The 14,863-nt window shown below is 40.6% G+C and overlaps 1 pseudogene; it reads left to right on the top strand.

Annotated features, from left to right (window-relative positions):
* Positions 1-1,534: 1,534 nt before the first annotated feature.
* On the top strand, positions 1,535-3,973 carry LOC143402069 (ubiquitin carboxyl-terminal hydrolase 31 pseudogene; annotated as a pseudogene).
* The last annotated feature ends 10,890 nt before the right edge of the window (positions 3,974-14,863 follow it).

The raw sequence follows: 14,863 nt of genomic DNA on the forward strand, positions 1-14,863 counted from the left end.
GTTATGTTTTTATAGTGTACAGGGAAATGATTTGTAGAGTTGTGGTTATGGTTCATATGCCCCACTAAAATTCATGTTGAAATTTAATCCCCATTGTGAGTTATTAAAAGGCTAGAAATTTAATCCTTGTATGGGATTTAGGAGGTAATTAAGGTTAAATGAGGTAATAGGAGTAGAACTTAACAAATGGGACTCTGCTTTTAACAAAAAAGAGGCAGAGAAACTTTAACTAGTACATTCTGCCTCACCCTGTGATGCCCTACACCACTTTGAGAATCTACAAAGAGGCTCCAAAAAAAGTAGAACTTTTTCATTTGCAGCACTTCATCCTTGGATTCCCAGAAACATGAGCTGAAAAAAAAAAAAAAAAAAAAAAAAAACTTTACTCTTTATAAATTACTTTTTCTATGGTATTCAGTAATAGCAACAGAAAATGGACTAAGATAATTATGCACACTAAAATTATAGAATGGAAGTCACCAAATGCATTCACAGAAGTTTGAAGGTAAATTTTGACAAAGGAAGGGAGAAATTTGTCTGAATTAGCTAAAGGGGTCACATGAAATCGTAGAAACTGTTAACTCAACAAGGTTAAAGTTAATAATCTTTTACATTTAGGAAATTTATTACTTTTCAAATTTTGTACATAAAGTAATAATTTATTAATACCTCTTAAACTTTGTTATTTTAAATTTACATATCTGGATTTATATAGAATGAAATGACATTGTACCTATATTTTCCTAGTACGTCTTGCCATGATGTTGTTCCCTACTGCCTGGAGTTCATCTCCAACATCCCACTATGCCACATCTCATCCACATTTTTTCATCTGATTCCTCTGTCACTCCAGCAAGTTTTCTCCTCCATGCTGGGTCCATTATTTATTCTTGTACTCTGTCTCCCCATGCATAACTTTGCCATTAGCTTCACATCCTAGAATGAAGATTATTCATTCATTCTTGCTATCTCCATAATGAGTGCAGTGTGTGGCACATATGGATTCAAATAACATTTTTCCATAATGGAAGTCCTATGATACAGGTGTGTAGTCAGATTTTCATAACTGTGAAAAAATCCTGAAATAGGTTCGCTTGCTGGCTCGGAGGCGCTCTGAGGTGTGTGGGGTATCGAGCCCTCAGGCTGGTAAGGTGCAGAGCGGCGGGATGCGCTGCAGCAATGGCGGGGTCCCAGGCCCGGCAGGCAGGCATGGTGATGAGCATCGGCAGCCTCGGCCAATCCAAGGTAGATGCGGCGGGCTGGAAGGAGAAGTTCTCTTTCAGCAAGCAGCTGTTCCAGAGTCGCCACGCAAGCAGCAGCGGCACGGGGGTCCGGGCCGGTCGCCTTCTTCAGCGCCTTCCATGGGCAGCTTTATGAGCTGCATCCCCAAGAAGCTGTCCAGGCTCTCGCACCTTAGCTCTGAGGGAGCGGCCCAAACCGTGGCAGCCTCTGCAGCTGCTTCCCGCCGGTTCCTCCTGCCTCGCCCAAGCTGTCGCCCGCCTCGCCTGTACCGCCCACCTGAGCCGCCAAGCTGATGCCTGAGTGGCAGGGCTCGGAAACCACGGGGCTCGGAAACCACAGCAACACGTGCTTCATGAATGCCGTGATGCAGTATCTCAGCAACACCAAGCTCTTCGCCCAGTACCTGGCGCTGAGCCAGTACCTGGCAGGCGGCTGGAGCCCTCGCCTGACCCCAGCAGCCCTCGGGATGCAGCGCAAAGGGGCCAGGTCGAGAGGAACTGGCCCCAGATGATGCCTGGCATTGCCCACATTGCAAGCAGCTGCAGCAGGGCAGCATCACACTGAGCATGTGGCCTCTGCCTGTTGTGCTCATCATTACACCTCAAGAGGTTTCAACAGGAAGGAGTCAGGCCTGTGAAACTTCAGCACATAGTCAAGTTCCTCTTGACTGGCCTGGACGTGACTCCTCGTGTGGTCAATAGAAGCCAGAACAGCTGGAGTTTGCCATCCCATTGGTCCCTGTGGAGGCGGCCCTATGGACTCAGGAGGGACCCTGAGGACTACATCTGTGACCTGTATGCTGTGTGCAATCACCATGGCACCATGCAAGGGGGGCACTACACAGCATATTATAAGAACTCCGTGGATGGCCTCTTGTATTGCTTTAATGACAGTGATGTGCAGCAGCTGTCAGAGGATGAGGTGTGCACCCAGACAGCCTATATCCTTTTCTGCCAAAGGCAGACAGCCATCCCATCATAGTCGGCTAACAGTTCAGTAGCTGGCTCCACAAGTTCTTCCCTGTGCGAGCACTGGGTGAGTGGGCTTCCGGGGAGCAAGCAAGCCAGTGTGACTTCAGCAGCCTCCTCCACATGCACCTCTCTGGCCTCAATCTCCAAGTCCATGGAGATGACAGGGAAAGGAGTGAAGATGGTGGTGACTTTTCATCTCAGCCATTTGTGAGGAGTGTCCAGCACTAGAGCTTCTCCTCCAGATCATCTGTGACCAGCTCCTTGGTTGTTAATGAAAATTGCATGAGATCTTCTTGGTCCCTGTCTGCAAAGCTGCAGATGTACTCCAATTCTCCTTCCCCTTCTCAGGGGACTCTGACTCACAGGTCTGCCTCCACCTTAGAGAAGATTGGGGAGGCAGGGGATGATAAGGTCTCTCTTCATCTCTTTCTTTGGCAGCTTTAGGAACCTTTCCAGCAGTTATCAGGAAGCAAGTGATATTCGCAGAGAACACAAGGCTGTGAGCCAAGCCCCCCTAGCTGTCATGGAGGGGCTTGTGTTCAGAGAAGAGTCAGATACCTGAAAATTGAACTCCAGTGTTGTAGATACACAGAGCAAAAACTTAGCACAAGGGCATCACTTACCTCCTGTCTCCAATTCATTTGATAACAATAACCAGATTGCTTAAGTGAATCAGAGTGATTCCATGGACAGCTCTCCTGTCAAAGAAGTGAAATCCCTAGGCCACCCAGGCTCGCTCACAAAGAAACCAGAGAGTACACCAAGAGATCCCCCAGCTCCAAAGGCACTTCTGAGCCAGATAAAAGCATGTAGAAGGGGAGAACAGCCTTGGCAAGCCAAGAATCATCTCTTTCAAATACATCCCCTTCTTCTCCTGTTCCTGTAAAAGTTTCTCTAAAGCCTTCTTGCTCTTGAAGCAAAGCAGATTCTTCCAGGGCCAGTGGAAGGAATTCATTCTCTGCTCCTGCCCAGCTCAGAAAGGAGTCATTCCCCAAGTCCCATGATTCTACATCATTTCCCTCACCACAGAAGCAGAAATCAGCTTCTGCCCTCGATTACATTGCTTTCTCTACATCTGCCAAAAAAAAAAAAAAAAAAAGCCTCAGTCTCTGCTACTAGAGGCCCCTTCCCTCCTGGGAAGAACAGGACTTCAGACTGGACCTTGAGTAGGGAGGGCTCCAGACAAAGCCTGGGATATGACAGAGCCAGTGTCACCTCCATCTCCAAACCCATCTCCCCTTGGGTCAGCCAGGCCAGAGCCAGGGAGGCAGGGATGTTGGCAAGCATGGGTGGAGATCCTCCATAGCCAGCCTGCACTCCCCCAGCATGAGCATGTGGTCTGGTCTGAAGAGGGACAGCAAGTCTGAGGATAAAGGTCTGTCCTTCCTCAAGTCAGCCTTGAAGCAGAAAGAAACTAGGTGGTCGACAGACCTCCGCAAGAAAACCTTGCTGTCTAAAAAGACAGGTGGGAGCTCTGTCAAGTCGGACAGTAAGAGTGCCATGGATGACAAGGCCAAGAAAGGCCACCAGCCTCCAGGCCCCCAGCAACCAAATGCAAAGGCAGTTGGAAAGGAGCAGCTTGTCTCCAAGGACCCTGCCTCCACTAAACATTCCCTGCTCTCTGCTCACAAGTCCAAGTCTTCCCAGATGAATTCCAGACCTCCCTCATCTCCCAGCGGCAAGCAGCCTGATGAGAAAGCCTCCAAAAAGTTACTTCTAGCATGCAGACCTCTGCACAGCCTTCTCAGAAACCTCAGTGATGTTCCCTCAGCCTAAGTGTTCTGTCTGTAAAGATGTTTATTTATTTAGCACCCCTCCTTTCCCACCAAAGCCCTCTATCCTTTTGTTTTGTTATTTTTTGGGTCATGTGCCTGATTGTGTGTGCGTGCATGTGTGCATGCATGAGTGAGTGTGTGTTTGTATGCAAGGAGAAGTCATTTGTAAATTGTTAAGTGTCATCTTATTCTGTCATTGAACCAAATAACAGCCATAGGAAAAGCATTGATACCAGGTTAACTGGAGTAATTATAGACAATACTCAGACATTCTTTTTAGCAATTGTATATATTTCTTTCTAGAGAACTCTAATGACTTTCATTGGACACTAGGGTCTTGAAACCTGTGAACCAGTTAAGCTATCATTGGTGTGTGGAAGGGCGAATTATTTGATTTGGGTTTCATCTGAGCAGGATTTGTCTACACTGTGTATTGTTGAGTGGCACCAGGAGCTCTAAAAAACTATGACAATAACATGTAAAACAAACCAAGAAAAAAACTATTGCTTTTGACAATTGCAGTCCATTTGCCAGTCTTTGTAAAGGGAAATATTTTAACACTAATGTTTCTCAGGCATCTACATTCAGCTAGTCCAGGATGGATGTGCATCAGTAAATGGATTAAAGGGAAAAAACCCTGAAATAAATCAATTTAGAGGAGAAAAGTTTCAATCTTGTTCATGGTTTGAAAGTTGTCAGGCCATGGTCAGTTGGCGCTGTGGCTTTTGGGTCTATGATGAAGAACAGAACATCATGATATGGAAGACATGAAGAAGCAAAGCTGTTCACCTCATGGTAGCTGGGGAAGCGGAGAGAGGAAGAGGAGCAGTCAGGCTCCTAATATTTCCTTTAAGGGCATGCTCCAAGTAACCTGACTTTCTCCCACTAGGCCCCACCTCCTAAAGTTTCCACCATATCCCAATAGCACCACAGGCTGGAGACCTGTGGACATTCAAGATCCAAAATATAGCAACGGGTATTTTGTGCTTAAATATCTGCTAATGCTAGAGATGGAAATCATAGAGAAGAGGAACTGGTACCCTAGGTCTATAACACAAAGCTATGCCCAATGTTATGTCTGGAATTAAGTTAATACCATTGCTTATAAGAATTGCTACAATTTACCTGTTAATATAGTCATGTTTCACATTACAACATTTTAGTCAACACATCATACAACTGTGGTCCCACAATATTTTTAATTTTTCTAATTTTGTACATAAAGTAATGGTTTTTTAATACTGAAAAATTTCTGTGGCTTAATGATGTCATGGCTATTGTAACTTTGTAGCACAATGTACTACCCAAATGTTTGTGGTGGTATTGCTGTAAATAACACTGCCAAATCTATATAAAATTATAGCACATATATAGTATGTATGATACATATTACTTGATAATTTTAAAATGACCATAAATGATTTATGCACTTACTATATTTTGTATGTTATATTAGAGAGTACTCCTTTATTTAGAAAAATGTTTACTATACTACAGAATACCATGTTACATTATCAGCAACTTCACACAATTTGTATTTACCACATCTCTTGATTTCATGAAGAGGCCACATTGAATGTTTGACTCATATCATTTAGGTTTGTATTATGTTCATTCTGTGATGTTCAAAACACTATCTGAATTGTCTTCCAAGATTCGACTCTGCAATATCATTAGATATCACTGATATCTAATTCCTAATGTCTCCTCTCTGCCTTTTTATTTTTAAATAGTTTTTCCTTTCAAATTTTTTTTCTCAGTTGATAGATCTTTATTTTATTTGTTTATACATGGTGTTGAGAATCAAATCCAGTGCCTCACACATGCCAGGCAAGGGTACTATCGCTGAGCCACAGTCCCAGTCCATCTCTGCCTTTTTTATAAATAACATTTTTCTTCCCCTCTCCCATGATTATTCATCATATTTTTTCTGTTTGCCATTCAAAGCTGTATCTTTGCTCAAGCGTATTCAAGAGTATGGAATTCTGTCAGAAGGACACATCCCAAGGCATTGCCATTTATTACAAGTTGAATGAAAGTCACCTTTGTGCTTGAACTTTGAGCACCTGCATCTAAATCACTGAATTAATTTTCCTTTACTGGAATCAGGTGACAGCTCATGAACTTGCTCTTTTATCTTTACCTTTTTTATTTCTTTAAGGAAATTCATATAACCCTTTTCAATTACATACTATAATTTCTCAGTTCCATCCTAGTCGGTTTCCTTATATTCTTTATAGCTGTCATCTCTAAACCTCTTTATGGATTATAAAACCCAAGCACTGTCTTTTAATTATAAGTGTTCATAAGAAGCATGGGGGAGAATTCAATAATATGTGCAAAGAAACAATATTCTGACTCAGCCATTTTGGAAAATTTCATCTTTACAAATGTGACAGAGGCTTCTGAGGCTAGTCTCTGGAATCAGTGAACCTCACTCAGACACTTTCAATTCACCAGACTTCTGAGAAGACTTGACCTCTACTCTTTATTTCTTACCCACTGTACACAAAATGTACTCTTTTGTTTGTTATGTTTATTATTTAATTTTCATTTTTTTCATATTACTCTTAATTCTCTCTCAAGTTAGAAATATCTTTCTCCAAATGTCTAAATTTTGATCCTTTGATTGAGAATTATTGCTTTTATTTGATGGCAAATCACTGACATTTATAATGTGACTTGGTTAAAAACTTTATGTATTTTCCATGTCATAGCAGTCTATAAACAGATTGGTCATATTGTGGCTTACCTTTATAGCTTCTAAGAATGAATTTGAGATAAGGTCTGAGATAATGGCAGGATCAGAAAAGACAAACATTTTTATGTATATGTCACAAATTTCAAATTATCTTGGATATAAATTCTCTAGTTACTCCTGGCTCATTTCTCTTCAATAAACTATATTCAGAACCATATATCAGTATATACATATAAGGGCTCCTTGTTCCTGATAATTTTACTGGTTAATTGTAAATACTTGTTCTCATAAAGTACATTGTTCCAATTTATGCATCTGCAATTGAAAATCCTGTGTGTTTGGGTGTTTGTGTGTGTATACACATACAGAATGTACCCTTTTGTTTGTTATGTTCATTATTTAACTTCCAACTTTTTTCATATTACTCTCAATTCTGTCTAAATTTGAAAATATCTTTCTCCAAATTTCTTAATTTTGATCGTTTGTTTTATATATGCCTTTTTCCATGACAGTGATTGCATATAATTCTGTTTGTGAAGGAAACATTTTTATGATCCTCCCCTCTGAATTATAACAGAGTGTCCTCTATCCAAAATGCTTGAGACCATATATTTTAGATTTTTGAATTTTTTAAAATGTTGATACATTTGTATAAATATATCTGGAGGATGACACTCAAATCTAAACACAAATATAATTTACCACATAAATAGACTTAAGACAAGAATCACATGATTATTTCAATAGATGCAAAAAGGCATTTGATAAAATACAGCAACCATCAAGTTCAAACACTAGAAAAACTAGGGATAGTAGGAACATACCTCAATATATAAAAGCTGTATACATTGAACCCAAGGCCAACATCATTCCAAATGGAGGAAAAACTGAAAGCATTCTCTCTAAATCCTCTTTCACCACTTCTATTCAATATAGCCCTTGAAGCTGTAGCCAGAGCAATTAGGCAAAATAAAGAAATTAAGGAATATGAATAGAAAAAGAAGACCTCAAACAATCCCTATTTGCCCATGACATGATTCTATATTTAGAAGACTCAAAAAAACAAACAACAACAAAAAACCTCCTCCAGAAAATTTCTAAAACTAATAAATGAATTCAGCAAAGTAGCAGGATATAAAATTAACCCTGATAAATCAATTGTGTTCCTATATACCAATAATGAATTAGCTGAAGAGAAATTACAAAAACTATCCCATTCACCATAGCCTCAAAAAAATCAAACCAAACAACAACAATAAAACCCTGGGAATCAATCTAACAAAAGAGGCGAATGATCTCTACAATGAAAACTATAGAACACTAAATAAAGAAATTGAAGAACTTAGCAGATGGAAAGATATCCCACATTCTTGAATAGGCAGAATTAACATTGTCAAAATGACCATAATATGTCAAAGGTGCTATAAAAACTCAATGCAATTCCCATCAAAATTCCAGTGACATTCTTCATAGACATAGAAAAAGCAATCATGAAATGTGTTTGGAAAAATAAGAGGTCCAGAAAAGCCAAAGAAATCCTTAGCAAGGAAAAAGCAGGAAGCATCACAATATCAGACCTTAAATTCTACTATAGGGTTATAGTTTAAAAAAAAAATGGCATGGTATTGGCACCAAAACTGACATGAAGACCAATGGAACAGAATAGAAGACACAAAGACAAACCCACATAAATACAGTTATCTCATACTACACAAAAGATACATCAGAGAAAAGATAACCTATTCAACAAATGGTGCTGGGAAAACTGGAAATCTATATGTAGCAGAATGAAATTTAACCCCTATAGCTCACCTTGCACAAAACTCAACTCAAAGTGGATCAAGGACCTAGGTACATTGCACCAACAAGACAAAAATGTAGGCCCAACTCTTCATCATGTCAGCTTAGACCCCAACTTCCTCAACATGATTCCTAAACTGCAAGAAGTAAAATCAACAGTCAATAAATAGGATGGTCTCAAACTAAAAAGTGTATTCACAGCAAAGGAAACAATCAAGAGTGTGAAAAGAAGAGTCTTCAGAATGGGAGAAAACCTTTGCCACCTGCACCTCAGAGCATTAATTGTTGCTGTGTCCTTCCCAGCAAGGGATCAATAAACCAAATGGAGGCATGAACTGACTAAAAAATTAAGTCTGAAATAATTAAATAGTTTTACAGCAGAGCCCTGGTGGGTGGAATCGACTCTGGGTCTATTCCCTAACAACAGAAAAAGCCCATGAATGCTTTATTTAAAGGGAAGTACATCAAAGGGATTTATTGTCATGAAGGGTTCTTCAAGGTAAACAAAGTCAGTAGAAACAGACTAATTGGGGCTTATCTATTTGTGCAATATCTTCTTGCTCAGGACAGCTGGTACCTAAAGGCTGTGCCCATGTTTCTTTCATCCCAAGGCAGCAGACACCTGAATTCAAACCTATGGAACATGGAATCTGCATCATTAACAGGAGCCACCTGCAAATAGGCATGTCTTTCAGCACTGTTGTACTGAGAGAAACCCAAAGGGTAGTCTAGCTGTCCATGGCTGTGGAGTTCGAAGTAATGATTAATCTGTCGCTCCCGACAATTAATCTCCAGAATATATCAAGAACTCAAAAAAAAGTAACATGAAAAAACAAATAACCCAACCAACAAAAGGGCAAAGGAACTGAACAGACACTTCAAAGAAGAAGAAACGACCATGGTCAAGAAATATAAATAAAAAAATTTCAACATTTCTAGCAATTAGAGAAATTCAAATTAAAACTACACTGAGATTTCATCTCACTCCATTCAGAAAGGCAATCTTTGCAGGTAACTGGATGGAGTTGGAGAATATAATGCTAAGCAAAGTTAGCCAATCCCAAATAAACAAATGCTGAATGTTTTCTCTGATATAAGGAGGCTGATTCATAGTGGGATTGGGAGGGAGAGCGCATGAAGAATAGACAAACTCTAATAGGGCAAAGGGGAGGAAGAGAAAGGGAAGGGGGAAGGGTGGAATGAGATGGACATCATTTCCCTAAGTATATGTACAAAGACACGAATGGTGTGAATATACTTATTTATACAACCAGAAATATTAAAAAATGTGCTCTGTATGCATAATATGAATTGTAATGCATTCTGTTGTCATATATAACAAGTTAGAATTTTAAAAAATAGAATTAAAAAAAAGAAAGGAAATCTTCAAGAATACAAGCAACAGGTTTTCGACTGATCGCAGCTCTTTCAGCTATAGAACAGGTAATTTCAGGCTGACAATTGTCTGCGTCTCGCAGACAAATTGCTCAGACTTAGTGCTAAATAACCCGCGGAAACTGCTTCTTGGAGCCTGCTCCTGTCGGAGCATGCACCAAGCCCGGAGAGGCCGAATTCTGGCTCCCAGAACTGCTCTGGCCCAGGGATAAAGAACGCACGGAAACTGCTTCTTGGTCCGGGTCCTGCTGAATACTGTGGAGGCCAGAGGGGGGAAGCAGAGCCGCTGCCGGAGCCTGGAACAGGCCCAGCGACCCGCCGGCGTGGTGTCGCGTCGCCCCGGCTAGAGTGGGGGCCAAACAGAACCGCCGCCCACGCCCGGAACAGGTCCAGCGACCTGCTGGCGTGGTAGTCACGACACCCCAATTGGAGTAGGGGCAGAGCAGATCCTCCACCCGCGCCCGCAAGGTAGGCAGGCCTGTGACAGACTGGCGGAACAGGCCCAGCGGCCTGCCGGCATGGTAGACACATCACACCACTTGGGGGAGGGGCAGAGCAGAGCCGCTTCCCGAGCCCAGATCAGGCCCAGTGGCCTGCCGGCGTGGCAGTCACTTCACCCCATTTGGAGTAGGGGCAGAGCAGAGCCGCAGCCCGCGCCCAGAACAGGCCCAGCGACCTGCCGGCGTGGTAGTCACGACACCCCAATTGGAGTAGGGGCAGAGCAGAGCCACCACCCGCACCCGCAAGGTAGGCAGGCCTGTGACTGACAGGTGGATCAGGCCCAGCGGCCTGCCGGCGTGGCAGACACGTCACCCTGACTGAAGTAGGGGCAGAGCAGAGCCGCTGCCTGCACCCGGAACAGGCCCAGAGGCCTGCCGGCCTGGTAGTTACGTCACCCCAATTGGAGTAGGGGCAGAGCAGAGCCGCCGCCCGTGCCTGCAAGGTAGGCAGATCTGCGACTGACCGGCAGAACAGGCCCAGGGGTTCGCGGACGAGGTAGACACGTCACACCAATTGGAGGAGGGGCAGAGCAGAGCCGCTGCCCGCGCCTCCAAGGTAGGCAGACCTGCAACCGACCAGCAGAACAGTCCCAGCGGCCCCACCAGCGTGGTAGACAGATCACCCCAATTGGAGGAGGAGCAGAGTCACCGCCCGCCCCTGCAAGGGAGACTTTTCAAATATACAAGAGCAATATAAATATATAGGGGGAAAATTTCAAAAACACAACAGTTTCACCAAGCAGAAAGAAACACGAGCAATATGAAAAGACAAGGAAAGAAAGGACCACAAGCAATGCAGGTCAACTCAACTTTAGAAGAGGTAATAGCTGCAGCAGATGGAATCAGATAAAGAATTCAGGATATACATGCTGCAGATGATCTGGAGTCTCAAGGAAGACATTAGACAGCAAAATCAGACAATGAAAGATCACCTCGACCACTTCGACGATGTATTACATAAACAAATCCAAGAAGCAAAAGATCAACTATACAGGGAGATAGAGGTAATAAAAAACAAACAAACAGAAATCCTAGAAATGCAGGAAGCAATAAACCAACATAAAAACTCAATTGAGAATACTACCAGCAGAGTAGAACACTTAGAAGATAGAACATTAGACAATGAAGACAAAGTATTTCAACTTGAAAAGAACATAGACAGCTCAGCAAGACTGTTAAAAAACCATGAGCAGAACATCCAAGAAATATGGGATAATATAAAGAGACCAAACTTAAGAGTCATTGGGATACAGGAAGGTATAGAGGTCCAAACCAAAGGAATGAGCTACCTATTCAATGAAATAATACGAGAAAACTTCCCAGACTTGAAGAATGAGACAGAACCCCAAATCCTAGACGCCTACAGGATGCCGAATGTGCAAAATCATAAGAGATCCACACCTAGACACATTATAATGAAGATGCCCAACATACAGAATAAGGAGAGAATTTTAAAAGCTACAAGAGAAAGGAAGCAGATTACATTTAGGGGTAAACCAATCAGGATAACAGCTGATCTTTCAACACAGACTCTGAAAGCTAGAAGATCCTGGAATAACATATTTCAAACACTGAAAGAAAATGGGTTCCAACCAAGAATCATGTATCCAGCGAAATTAAGCTTCAGGATGGAAGATGAAATTAAAACCTTCCACGATAAACAAAAGTTAAAAGAATTTGCAGCTGGAAAACCATGTCTTCAAAACATCCTCGGCAAAACATTACAGGAAGAGGAAATGGAAAATAACAATGAAAACCAACAGTGGGAGGTAGGACAGTAAAGGGGGGAAAAATAATCAAAAAGGAAAACAAACCATGTTTAGTAACATAAATAAACAAATATGGCTGGAAGAACAACCCATATCTCAATAATAACCCTAAATGTTAATGGCTTAAACTCACCAATCAAGAGACACAGGCTAGTAGAATGGATCACAAAACAAGACCCAACAATATGCTGCCTACAGGAGATGTATTTGATAGGAAAAGACATATATATAGACTGAAGGTGAAAGGTTAGGAAAAATCATATCACTCATATGGACTTCGGAAACAAGCAGGAGTGTCCATACTCATATCAAATAAAATAGATTTCAAGCCAAAGTTAATCAAAAGGGATAAAGAGGGACACTACATACTGCTCAAGGGAACCATACACCAACAAGACATAACAATCATAAATATATATGCCCCAAACAATGGTGCAGCTATGTTCATCAAGCAAACTCTTCTCAAGTTTAAGAGTCTAATAGACCACCATACAATAATCATGGGAGACTTCAACACACCTCTCTCACCACTAGACAGATCTTCCAAACAGAAGTTGAATAAGGAAACTATAGAACTCAATAACACAATTAATAACCTAGACTTAATTGATATATATAGAATATACCACCCAACATCAAGCAGTTACACTTTTTTCTCAGCAGCACATGGATCCTTCTCAAAAATAGATCATATATTATGTCACAGGGCAACTCTTAGACAATATAAAGGAGTAGAGATAATACCATGCATCTTATCTGATCATAATGGAATGAAACTGAAAATCAACGATAAAAGAAGAAAGGAAAAAACATGTATCACTTGGAGAATGAACAATAGGTTACTAAATGATCAATGGGTTATAGAAGACATCAAGGAGGAAATTAAAAAATTCTTAGAGATAAATGAAAACACAGACACAACATATCGGAATCTATGGGACACATTGAAAGCAGTTCTAAGAGGAAAATTCATTGCTTGGAGTTCATTCCTTAAAAAAAGAAAAAAACAACAAATAAATGATCTCATACTTCATCTCAAAATCCTAGAAAAAGAAGAGCAAAACAACAGCAAAAGAAGTAGAAGGCAAGAAATAATTAAAATCAGAGCTGAAATTAATGAAATCGAAACAAAAAAAACAATTGAAAAGATTGACAAAACTAAAAGTTGGTTCTTTGAAAAAATAAATAAAATCAACAGACCCTTAGCCATGCTAACAAAGAGAAGAAGAGAGAGAAATCAAATTACTAGCATACGGGATGAAAAAGGCAATATCACAACAGACACTTCAGAAATACAGAAGATAATCAGAAAATATTTTGAATCCTTATACTCCAATAAATAGAAGATAGTGAAGGCATCGATAAATTTCTTAAGTCATATGACCTGCCCAGATTGAGGCAGGAGGATATAGACAACCTAAACAGACCAATATCAATTGAGGAAATAGAAGAAACCATCAAAAGACTACCAACTAAGAAAAGCCCAGGACCGGATGGGTATACAGCAGAGTTTTACAAAACCTTTAAAGAGGAAATAATACCAATACTTTTCAAGCTATTTCAGGAAATAGAAAAAGAGGGAGAACTTCCAAATTCATTCTACGAGGCCAAAATCACCCTGATTCCTAAACCAGACAAAGACACTTCAAAGAAAGAAAACTACAGACCAATATCTCTAATGAACCTAGATGCAAAAATCCTCAATACAATTCTGGCGAATCGGATTCAAAAACATATCAAAAAAAAATGTGCACCATAATCAAGTAGGATTCATCCCTGGGATGCAAGGCTGGTTCAATATACGGAAATCAATAAATGTTATTCACCACATCAATAGACTTAAAGATAAGAACCATATGATCATCTCGATAGATGCAGAAAAAGCATTCGACAAAGTACAGCATCCCTTTATGTTCAAAACGCTAGAAAAACTAGGGATAACAGGAACATTCCTCAATATTGTAAAAGCAATCTATGCTAAGCCTCAGGCTAGCATCATTCTGAATGGAGAAAAATTGAAGGCATTCCCTCTAAAATCTGGAACAAGACAGGGATGCCCTCTCTCACCACTTCTGTTCAACATAGTTCTCGAAACACTGGCCAGAGCAATTAGACAGATGAAAGAAATTAAAGGCATAAAAATAGGAAAAGAAGAACTTAAATTATCACTATTTGCAGATGACATGATTCTATACCTAGCAGACCCAAAAGGGTCTACAAAGAAACTATTAGAGCTAATAAATGAATTCAGCAAAGTGGCAGGATATAAAATCAACACGTATAAATCAAAGGCATTCCTGTATATCAGGGACAAATCCTCTGAAATGGAAATGAGGACAACCACTCCATTCACAATATCCCCCCAAAAAATAAAATACTTAGGAATCAACCTAACAAAAGAGGTGAAAGACTTATACAATGAAAACTACAGAACCCTAAAGAGAGAAATAGAAGATCTTAGAAGATGGAAAAATATACCCTGTTCATGGATAGGCAGAACTAACATCATCAAAATGGCGATATTACCAAAAGTTCTCTATAGGTTTAATGCAATGCCAATCAAAATCCCAATGGCATTTCTTATAGAAATAGAGAAAGCAATCATGAAATTCATATGGAAAAATAAAAGACCCAGAATAGCAAAAACAATGCTAAGCAGGAAGGGTGAATCAGGCGGTATAGCGATACCAGACTTCAAACTATACTACAG

Source organism: Callospermophilus lateralis, chromosome 6 (genome assembly GCF_048772815.1).
Source record: "Callospermophilus lateralis isolate mCalLat2 chromosome 6, mCalLat2.hap1, whole genome shotgun sequence".
Taxonomy (NCBI): Eukaryota; Metazoa; Chordata; class Mammalia; order Rodentia; family Sciuridae; genus Callospermophilus; species Callospermophilus lateralis.